The sequence below is a fragment of the Leguminivora glycinivorella genome, chromosome 3 (genome assembly GCF_023078275.1).
Source record: "Leguminivora glycinivorella isolate SPB_JAAS2020 chromosome 3, LegGlyc_1.1, whole genome shotgun sequence".
NCBI lineage: Eukaryota > Metazoa > Arthropoda > Insecta > Lepidoptera > Tortricidae > Leguminivora > Leguminivora glycinivorella.
This window is the reverse complement of record NC_062973.1, coordinates 6,773,866-6,785,899: the sequence shown is the minus strand read 5'-3', so window position 1 is coordinate 6,785,899 and position 12,034 is coordinate 6,773,866. Positions and strand designations below refer to the sequence as shown.

The 12,034-nt window shown below is 36.4% G+C and overlaps 1 protein-coding gene across 3 annotated transcripts in view; it reads left to right on the top strand.

Annotated features, from left to right (window-relative positions):
* LOC125242625 overlaps window positions 1-12,034 on the top strand; it is a 65,246-nt gene that overhangs the window by 33,541 nt on the left and 19,671 nt on the right. The window contains exons 1-2 of one of the 3 annotated variants that reach the window (XM_048151435.1): window positions 2,066-2,181; window positions 2,289-2,571. The gene's annotated coding sequence lies outside the window, so the exon portion shown is untranslated. Of the gene's footprint in view, window positions 1-2,065; window positions 2,186-2,288; window positions 2,572-12,034 lie in introns of those variants that run through there. The other 2 variants (XM_048151436.1, XM_048151434.1) reach the window with 2 other exon arrangements.

The window sequence follows — 12,034 nt, the reverse complement described above, 5'->3', positions numbered from 1 at the left end:
GTTTAATTTGTATATCCTTCACGTGAATTAATGACATCTACAAAAACTAATTCATTCCTTTAACAATATTCTGTAAAAGGTTTGCTAGAGGCAACACGACACTCAACTGCGTAAAAAAAAAGAAATGGCAGGCAAGCCGATGACTCGGCGTAGGGAACAAAAAACCAACAAGTGCGTTACCCCCTCGAAGTTATCGTAAGTATACATAGTTATCTCGCAACTTACACGCTCGAATAGTGAACGGGCAAAGATGTTTATAACAACGACTTGGATTTATGTTGATGATTTTCCTTAGCGAGGTTAGTTTATTTTATCGAATTCTTCGTTTGTTTTAGTTTTCTACTAGTGTCTTTTATAAACTTGTCTAATTTCGAGGTTAACAGTTCATTAAACTGCAGATTGTTGCCTGTCGGACTGTAAAACGTAAATTTAAATTACAGACACGAAGTAATTAGTATTCTTGAATACTTTGTTTCGATACTGAGGTAGTTATTGAAATGACTTTGTCGTTATCGGTCTCTAGTATCTAAATTAGAAAACCTGCTTGTGCCTTTTCTCTAAGATACATACTTTCTGAACTACCTTACTCCTTACCTTATACTAGCATTAATAACTCTAATTTAAAAAGGTATGTTATAAACATACATATACATTTCAAGTGATTACTTATATTTGAAATTATTACTGTAAATAATATTTATTTCATATCAGAGCATATGAAAAAGAAATAAGCTATTTGTGTATGTAGTTAACATAGTTAAGGACACTCGTAATACGTCAAGGTTAATATGCTCATGATATAATAGCTATATCTAAGTAGGAAGTTGGACCGAGCATTATATCTTATACTTTTAAACGAGCAATTCTTGTATATTTATTTATTTATTTATATATATATATATATTTATTTACACTGACGATCTCGGAAACCGCTCTAACGATTTCGCAGAAATTTGTTATGTGGGGGTTTTTGGGGGTGAAAAATCGGTCTAACTTATCCTTAGGTCCCGGAAAACGCGAATTTTCGAGTTTTCATGCGTTTTCTTCGCGCGCCATCTCGTGTGCAGTAGTTGTACTGTTAAGACAGAATTCTTTCGGTCGATGTAAGTACTATTTATTGCAAACACTAGATGGCGACACAGGTCAAGGCTAAAACGAATAGAAAATACACTATTTGAGTTTTTGTGGCGAAATACGCGCCATCTCGTGTGGAGTAGTTGTGTTGTTAAGGCTGAGAATTCTTTCGCTCGATGTAGGTACTATTCATTTTTGAACTAGATGGCGACACATGTCAAGGATACGACAGAACCGAGCGAAGCTCGGTTGCCCAGATATTGATGAATAAATTGTGAGATGAGAGGACAATAACGATTTAAACTATTAACGCCAGCGAAAAGGGTGACAAAAACAAGGATTACAAATATACATACATACATAGGAAATAATGGAAACTAAAGCAAAAACATTTAACGGAATATATTACATATAAGTGAAAGATCATTTATAAAACCACGAACGATCACGCTTAAAAATACATTTTATCTCTTATTTCGCGTTACTGCACTTCCTCAAGTTGTTCTAGATCGGTTTTTGCTAGAATCTGTAGATTGCCTAGCCCGGCAACAGCGAGATGACCTTTACGGACGAGCGCGTGGCCATGAGAATCTCCTGAAGGTTGCGTGTTTCTCGGATGACCGCTCAGCGCCGTACCCTACCGGGTACGGCGCTGAGCGGTCATCCGAGAAACACGCAACCTCCTGAATGTGCTAATAGCGTTCTAACGTCCTGAATGTGCTAATAGCGTTCCTTTAAGGCCTTACTTCCTTCAAGTTATCCATGTATGCGAATCATTTGTCTGGGGCTCGGGAAGACTTCTTGCTTGTGCGGCATTGTCACGCAATTATTTCCTGCTGTAAACGCGCCTTTACCGTGTTGGTGGATGCCAATAGGTCGACCAACCAGTCGGTCAGAGGCCCTCCCTCCCTCTATCTGTCCTCCCCCGTCCGTCTGCCTCTCAGCCTGCTCTCTCCCTCCCCCGAGCCTCCCCACTGCGCTAGCGACAGCCGTCCAATCCAGTCAGTCAGTGTTTGGCCGCGCGACCGTCTGCACGTCTCTAAAATCGACCACGGACTTTTTACGTCACAGTTTATTTTGTCCTCAATTTAAACTAGCGTCAGCCAAGTACGTACGTTTATCATTCCGTTAACAGTATTCGTTAGCATAATCGTGAATTTAAAGATGTATTTAAAAAAATCATATAACTCAACTACCGCTTTGTCTTGTTACAGGTACCTGCCTACTTGGAACTGGGTTGGGTGTGAACTCAGATACGGTGTGTGAAGTTTTATGTAATCGTTTTCTTCTATTATTGAAGAAACCTAAGTGGAATTTGTGTGTGGAACATCAGACAACATTTGGTTTTGCAGTGGATTTGTGTTTAGTAAATAAAGTGAAGTGTGCGGAGCAATTAATGCCCGATTGTTATGCTCTTTAAACAAGTGATTAGTGTTATTACTCGTACTATTGGATTGTTATCTGTTTGCTTGGACTTCTAGCAGCTCAATGGCCGCTGTAAGTATTTTAATATTTATTAATCAGCTTCTCTACCATATGAGTTCAAAGTTTGAAGTTTGGGACACGTTTAGAAGAATTTAATACCAATCTTAAGAAAATATTTAACTGTGTTTCCCTCCCGTAGCATATAGAGCATTATTTCAAAAATAATATACTTCCGACGGTTCGAAATTAGCCTCGTTTATTACCTTGTCTCTTACGATAACAGGGACGAAATGTTTAAATTACTTTTTAATTAAAAAAAAAGAATATTACCTTCTTGAAAAGGTTTAGTTGAGATAACACTTGTGATAAAAATATAAGTACCTACACTAAATGCTCAATTCTGGCAGTATCAAGCTACAAAAACTTTATGTGAATCCAGAATCACATTCACATATCAATTATCATGTGCAGTTGCGTGAATATTCCGCGGATTCCCACGCACGCAGGCAAAAATGCTCTGTTATTGGAGGCTATTCACTAAACTAAATCGCTCATTGTGAACCAGCAAGGTTGTAAAGCTAACTAGAGTAATGAGACAATTGCAAAGGTGCTGTTGGTATACGGGCGCCATCTTCTCGCGATCGGCTGACGCGCGCGACGACCTCGTGTACAAGTTCACTAAATTTAGATCGCTAGTGACAATGTTGACAACTTGTGTGCGTTTTTAAATATCGAAACATCGATTGTCGGGCAATCTTAAGTAGATGATAATAAAAAAAAAAACTATTGCCACGAAAAGTTTAAATAACTGAATGAAACAGAATCACATAACACTCCCGAGATGACATGGAGCATGAATATTGAAGATCAATTCTTAACAACCGACGATATATTTACTCACAATAAAGTACCTATTATATAGTTCTGCGTTTCTCCGATCAAATAATATACAGTAATTTTTTACACGGTTTTGCTAGCAGATAGTTACGAGATGATCGCAGTCTAGCCTTTCGAGAGTTAAGTATGCTTGTAAGAACATAGGCAAAGTGGGTCAAGGCGCGAACGGCTACGTTTCCTACTAGCTCAGTCCGCGGCAGTGCTATGAGGAAGACACTCGTTACGCGCCTTTATCATACCTTTATTGAAATAAAGTGCCTGTTCAAATTAGTAGCTGGGAATAACGGATGCCGAGATTTGTGATGCGTCTCAATATTTCTGAATGATTTGAAGTAATAAATAAAACAGCGGCATACCTATAACACTTGGTATAATCATATAACATAACATGCAAGTCAGGCAACGAATGCAAATAACTCTTCAGACTACCAGAGAATGTAATGAGCTGGTTATTCAAGTTACGAAGAATTAGTCGTTTTCTCACGAGAACGTGCAAGTGTTGCTGCAATAAATTCTCTTCTTACAATGTGCACTTTCATCAATTGAAAGACATTAAAAGCAGTTTTTGTACTAAATGGAAATAAAGATTAGGGAAAATATTATCAATCAAGAGCTTGAATATTTATGAATACGCCTTAGATTTGGCTGTAATACCGAAATAATAACGTTACTAATCGTAGATAATATGAGGCTTGAGCAAGTTGAGCAAAGGTTTTGAAATTAATTGTGGCACCAACGCATTTCTATTCTACAATTGCTGATACAAGTTCTTCTGAATGTAGGTCATGCGATTATCTATTTCTATTTTAGGTCAAGGATTTTATTGATAAACGTCATCATTATTGTCATTCGAATACAATTTGGACTGTGTTGTGTCACATGAACGAAATTAACGAGCTTCTTGATTTATTGACTCTTGCTAGAAGTTATGAAACTGAGTCACTGGAGTGTGTGTGGTAAACAAAGAAAGCAAACGCACAAGATAGCAGTTTGCACTAGATGTTGCCGGTTTGTATGCCTGCACCGACCCACTTAGATACTGGTGGTATCTCTATTAACAGTTACGATAAAGACGTACCACTTTCTCTAACACGCTCTAATTTCACAATTATAAGATTTATAAGTACCTACTTAAAATCATGAGAATTAAGTCTTATAAATGTTCAGTGACTTTTGCAACTTTCTAATTCTAGTCAAGTTATTTATAAACAACCTCTTTGCTCTGACCTTTTAGTGGGTTACATTAACGTATTTGTTATTGGCAACGGCTTCAGTGGCGTCAGTACCGGCTCGCAGTCTTCCTGGATTTTATTGTGCCACTAACGAAACTTCGCAGTTCGCGAAATGTAAAGCCGGTCATGATGTTCAGAGTGGGATCATCGAATGTAACATTGACTTTCACATTAGCGTGGTGGGTCTGATGTAACGCCGAGGCCGCGCGCGCGCCGGGGAGCGATTAGGTAAACGTTGCGCGCGCCGCTTTCACCCCACTTTCACCTCTATTTCCGTATTACTCTGCTCATTGGTGCAAATTTATCTATCCATAATATCTATTAAATCGACTCTCTGCTCTGTAAATGCACTTTGCGATTATTTACAAAAATGCGTATGCGTATGGTGTATGTATGAATTGTATGATTTTACGTGCGTACATAATTCTGCTCGGTTGCAGTTATTGTCGAACCAGTGAAGATGAATTACGACGTATACATAGTTATGATGTATCTTTGAAGTCATATAAAATGAGTTATTTTACGACAGTTTGAGATCCACTAACGATCAATTCTCAGAACCAGGAATCGGGCCCGTTTTGTTGACGAAGCCATTAATCACTTATTTTTGGTCGTCAGAACTGATTTGATGTCGAAAGACACGTAGTAGATATCGATAAGATTACGTTTCAGCAGGGGCGGCTCACTCTGTGATTCTATCGCCGCGCTACAAGTACATGCTGGCGGCCGCGAGTTCGCGGCCTAATCAGGGGTTGCGCGCGTTCTCGCGGAACGCACGTTCGCACTTTCTATTGTTACTTTACGTTGCGAATTTTTTTTAAGGTTCATATGCGTTGTCCTGTGTGTGTGGATTGAGTGAGCACCTTCCGAAAATAAAAAAAAATATGCTGATCATTTAGTAAAAGTTCTAAAACAATTGTAAAACGAATCTCTGAATTTGTAAAATGATAAATAAAAAGATACAGCCATTAACATGTGCTCACTCAGTTCTCACAAACTACCAACGAAAACAGTGAATATATTCATTTAACATATAATATTTATATACTAACATTTAGTAAAAAATAGGCCAACCTACCTCTATAAATACCTAGTGACGTATTAAATTTTTTACAAATAGTTTCTTATGCTCACTCAATCCACACACTTTTGAAAAGCCGAATTTTGATGAAAAACATAAGATTTAGACCGCTATTATATGTGTATAGTTTAGTAAAAGTGAAATGGGAATTTGTAAAATACAAAACGAACCACTAACGTGTCAGTTTTTTTTATAATAAATTTTTGTAAGTGCTCACTCAGTCCACACGTTTTGAGAAAGTTAAAAATGTAAATATCTTACGATTTGTAGCACCTAAGACACTCGAAAGTACTTCAACATTTAGTAAAAATTTTTACTAAATATCCACCATCTAATATTTTATATTCGTTGTCTGGTTTTAAAGATATTCAGACATAACTTTTCTTATACAAATGTATCAAGTAGGGTGACCACACTATGTCGGCTCCTGATTTTCCCCACCTTCCCATTGTCATATTGAGATTGGGGAGTTTCGTTCAATTTTGATAATAGTTTACCGGATTTGTAAGTGGGAGCGAGAAAAGAATAACTATTTCTCGCTCCCACTTACAAATCCGGTACGCTCATCTGTTAGCGCGATTAGATTACCAGGTTCTGGTTTCTTACTAGTGAAGTATTATATTCTTTGTTTCTTACCAATTATCATTCATGTCCTTTTTAATGCATGCATGTCGATATGGTTATTATCCTGACGTCGATAAAAATTACACAATACACATCATCACTAGGCCAAGAACATAACCTAAAAACAGTTTGCAGATGGATAATTAATATGGTATTAGTTTAATATTATCAAAATTGAACGAACGATACTCCCCAATCTCAATATGACAATGGGAAGGTGGGGAAAATCAGGAGCCGACATAGTGTGGTCACCCTACTTGATACATTTGTATGAGAAAAGTTATGTCTGAATATCTTTAAAACCAGACAACGAATATAAAATATTAGATGGTGGATATTTAGTAAAAATTTTTACTAAATGTTGAAGTACTTTCGAGTGTCTTAGGTGCTACAAATCGTAAGATATTTACATTTTTAACTTTCTCAAAACGTGTGGACTGAGTGAGCACTTACAAAAATTTATTATAAAAAAACCTGACACGTTAGTGGTTCGTTTTGTATTTTACAAATTCCCATTTCACTTTTGCTAAACTATACACATATAATAGCGGTCTAAATCTTATGTTTTTCATCAAAATTCGGCTTTTCAAAAGTGTGTGAATTGAGTGAGCATAAGAAACTATTTGTAAAAAATTTAATACGTCACTAGGTGATCTAATATTTATAGAGGTAGGTTGGCCTATTTTTTACTAAATGTTAGTATATAAATATTATATGTTAAATGAATATATTCACTGTTTTCGTTGGTAGTTTGTGAGAACTGAGTGAGCACATGTTAATGGCTGTATCTTTTGATTTATCTTTTTACAAATTCAGAGATTCGTTTTACAATTGTTTTAGAACTTTTACTAAATGATCAGCATATTTTTTTTCATTTTCGGAAGGTGCTCACTCAATCCACACACACACACGTTGTCCTCGTGTGGAATGGCTAATAATGTTTACTTAAATAAATATCTTGAATAAAATAAATACCATAGAACATTTTTACACATATCTACTATTGATTAAGTCCCCCGGAAAGGTTCAATAAGGCTTGTGATGATGGAACTTAAACAAAAATATATAAATACTATATATATACCTAGAAAGTACCCAAGACCTGAATATAACAGTATAACATTTTATTGAGTATTAATTTGTTTTAATCCATAGGCAACCCTATCGCCGAACGCCGCGCACGTGCGGCTCATTTCTTTGTTAGAATTTTGTAGGCATTTAAAAAGGCGGCATGTCGCGAACATCAAAGTAGTGGGCCTTCTGTACTTGTACTATTATATATTCTGTGGTTTCAGGTAAGATTTCTTATAGTCTTATATATTTGAAATATGTAGATAATCAAATTGAAAATTCTGAGAAGAATTGTAACGGTCTATTGGTCGATAGGTTAGTTTTAAATGTGAGTTATCGTATCGATTCGTAAATATCGGTCGAGAGAGCGGCCGGGCTGTGACACTGGCCTGGTGACCTACAAACTCAGTGTTTTGCCGGTTCACCCACTTCGCATGCACAAATTCGTCTGTATCTTGAGTTACGCGTTGCATGTGATCATCAGCCTAGTTACACTTGCAGTTACGTCTTCAATTTAAGTAATAAAGGCACTCTATTAGTGGAGTTGTGTCTGTGATGTTACATCATCACTTACAGACTTCCGAAGTAGTATAATTACGATTTTACTGATGCTTATAATTCTTGTATTTATTACTTAAGTTGGTATGTATTATCAAAGACATATGTAACTCCGTATAGACGGATAAAGTCTAAGAAAAAAACGTACCTCAAAGCCATAGAGAAAAAGATACCGTGGCCTAGATAGCGTTACACCTTTGGGGGACGCTCGGCTAGATGGCGCTAATATTCATATTTGACATATTAACACAGACATGTCAAATCTGACGTTCAAAAGTTTTAAGCCTGTGTCGAGGTAGAAATGGGTAAGGGTGAGTAAATACTGAGTATTTACCCGTAATTTACTCAAAGCACCGAGTAAATACTCGTATTTACTCATTTGGGTGAGTATAAACTGTTACCTAAAAATAATTTAAAAAATGAGATTTAAGTACTTAGTCGTGTTTATTTTAACTGTGTGGACATGTTTAAATGAGATTTTTTTTTTTTTTTTTTTATGGGATAGGAGGCAAACGAGCAGACAGGTCGCCTGATGGTAAGCGATCACCGCCGCCCATGGACACCCGAAACACCAGAGGTGTTGGAGGTGCGTTGCCGGCCTTTAAGATGGGTGTACGCTCTTTTCTTGAAGATTTGAAGGTCGTATCGGTCCGGAAATACCGCAGGCGACAATTCATTCCACAGTTTAGCTGTGCGGGGCAGGAAGTTTCTGGAGAAACGCACAGTTGAGGACTGCCAGCCATCTAGATGATGACGATGGAAATGTTGTCGCGTAGGGCGATGGCGGAAAGAAGCGATTTATATTATTAGAAGCTTATGGGAGTCTTATTTGTCGAAAAAAAGGTAATCTTTGTGAGAAAAAAATAGTGATAATGTTTAGTTAGCAGTTTTGTTTTAAGAAAGCAGGTATTTACAGTAAAAGTATGAGACTTCAATGAAATTGATGTTCTAGATAACGGCATGACGTTCGGAAGTGATTGTTAATGTGGCACTTACGACCTTTTATTAAGGGTTTTCTAAATAAAACTCAAAAATGGCTCAGCTGGTGACGTTTAAAGTACTAGTTTTGTGTTTTGTATTATATGGCCAATAATTTGACGGTTTCTGGATATTTTTCCAACAACGAATTCGAAAGTTATAAAGGTATAAACATTATTTCGGCCTTAATTATCGTTTTATTCTAAAACTGTTCATATTATTAAAAAACTTTTTTAGAAACATTCAATTAATTTTTAAAGACCTATCAGATGATGTATAACACACTGGTAATTTCTGAATTTTATTTTTGTGAAAAATAGTTACATGTATGGAGAGCACGTCTTTAAAATAAAATTAATATAAATTTGATTACTTAACTTAGTAGTCGATAACAAAATACACCAATATTTCTAATTTGTATTTCCATTTCAGCACGCGAAATAGTTTATACCCATCAATTTGAGTAAAAACGAGTAAATACGGGTATTTTGAGTAAATACTGAGTATTTACTCGATATTTACTCTTGAGTATTTACTCACTACCCATCTCTAGTCGAGAGTCAGTCTATGCACTGTGATTACACATTTTACATTGACAGTAACTCTCTATAATACTCGATCCTCTTTGGTATTATGTTTACAGTATTTTTTTTTTGTGTTAATTTTTCGTAATTGTTTTGATAAATCTAATCATTTCACTGTGAAGTTGTCAAACCCCAGATGAACTTTCTGGTTTTGTAAAGTAACTCTCGACGAAGTCATTTAACGAAGTAATTTCCCTCTGTAACTGTGTTATAAAACGTATTTCTGCTGTAACCGTTAACTTTTGTCAAACAAACCGGCTCCTAAACAATGACCTTAAAAACCTTTAAAAATTAACGGGCGAAAGTTTCCGCAACAAAAACATTTAACGAAGGTTTTTCCTTCACCATTTTCCTTCCTGCATCCGTAATGGTTGTTATGATGGAAAATATGTTGGATGTGTACAAAACACGGCCGGCACCGGCGCCGCGATTTGCACAACGCCTGCAGCTATTGACCCACTGACACAGAAACTGCTGGCGAAGGATAACGGGCCGGTTGCATGCGACACGAATTTCAACTCTTCGCGCAACTCAACTATAGTTTTGGAGAAAAGCGGTAACAATAATAAGTACATTACATAGAAAAGTTTCCAATAAGACAGATTCCACTAAATCTCAAGTGACTATTTCTCCACATCACATATAATATCAATTGGGGTTTCTATCAGCGATTGCCATCTTGGTTGGTCACTGAATACTTTTTTGTATTTTATAAACTTACTTCCCACCTTACCGGGCTCTAAAGTAAACTTTTTGTTATAATTATAACCACTGACATTTTATTTTAGACAGGAAAGTTATTTCCTTATCCTTCCTGTTAGACAAATGAGTCGTTTTTGTGTTGAGAGTATTTCATGTCATCATTAATTGGATTTTAGAACCTACTTATGAGCAAAATTATATTTTCGTTCATGGCTTATATGTTACTCTCTATTAAATCGTAATATTCGTAAGTCATAACTCCAACGATCATTTGAAATGCTCAGACGTATAATTGCATCCACTCATGTTTATACTCGTAACATAACAAAAGAGGTTCTCAAGTAAATGTTGGAATGATTCCAAATGGATATACTCTAGTTGTCACAAGTCTTTAAATAGATCGGGGAGGTATTTCATCGCATTCTATTTGCATACTAACAGCTACTGTAACCTGCATTGGTACAGCGGGATGTCATTAGTAAAATGGGAAAAACGACAGAGACAGACGACGGAGGGGATTCCGATATTGTCGATTAATGCTGTAGAGAATATATACAATGATGAATTGATAAGGCTGTGAATGTGATATGTGCCTTAGAGTTAAAAAGGACCAAAGTTGGGCTCTGATGTCTTACCTGAATCTTGATTGGTATTCATGAGCATTCAGAAGTATTCAACTAAGATTAAACCAATAATTAATTGTGTGAACTCTTGGAGCGAATTATGTGAACGAGCATTGTGAAAACAAAGGCTCAACGTGGAATCGGATTGAGATAATTGCAAATGATATTTATTGCCTATGGTGGTTGGTAACGAGGTCATTATAAAAAACTGTTCTGATAAAGCACTTCCGTTTGATTTGATCAAGTGCCCCGAACAAACATCAAAAGTAAATAGGGGAATGCGTATGATTGCCCTAATAGCAATTTAGCAATGATTGAATCTCTCAAAGTCCTTCCATTACTAAAATTTAGTTTAATTCAATTGCGACATTTCACATTCTACTTCTATATTGAAACTGAGTGCTGAAAAAAAACAAGGAAGCCCTAAAAGGGTTGTTTTGAAACGAGTTTATGACAAGTAACTTTGATGTCTGTTTTTGTCAGTATCACTGTCATCGTGTAAGTAGAGTTAGGTTAGGACTAGGTCAAAAGAAAACTTAAAACTGCGATGTCGAGCATATGCAGGCCAAGTATTATTAGACAGGCCTAGTGTAGTGTTAATAGCCCGATTAAGGCTTCAAGATTAAGGAAATCCTGCGCTTGAACAAATACGGAACCACGGAATTTGGCAACAAAACAGTTCCGGTCGTCGGCTTTTGGTCGGATTAAACAAAATCTTATAAACTTCCGGGAATTCAGTGGATTTCGTGATGAAACTTCGTGATTTGCTTTGTAAATATGTACGTGAGAAGACATTTTGCTATATTCTTGTTAAATCTGATATAAATTTGACAAACAAAAAAGGCTTCTGAGGCATTTTTCTGTATACTTAACCCGTTGGTTGCATTGAAAATTATTTTAAACTTTGAGATTCGACAAATATTGTGGTTACAGTGAATAAACTTCCTTTAGCATGACTCGGGTAAAAACAGCACTGATGCCCTTGATACGACTCTGAATAGTTTTCTAAGAGATTGTAGAGAATTTACCGATTATATATTTTGTGCTAGCGATAAAAAGGAAGTAAACTTACTGAAACAACAGTTTGGCGATAACTCGGTCGCGAACAACAAACACAACTAATAATAGATGGCGTTGGCAATATGGAACGCGAAATGTGGGCCACAGCCGCTCCGGCGCATCACA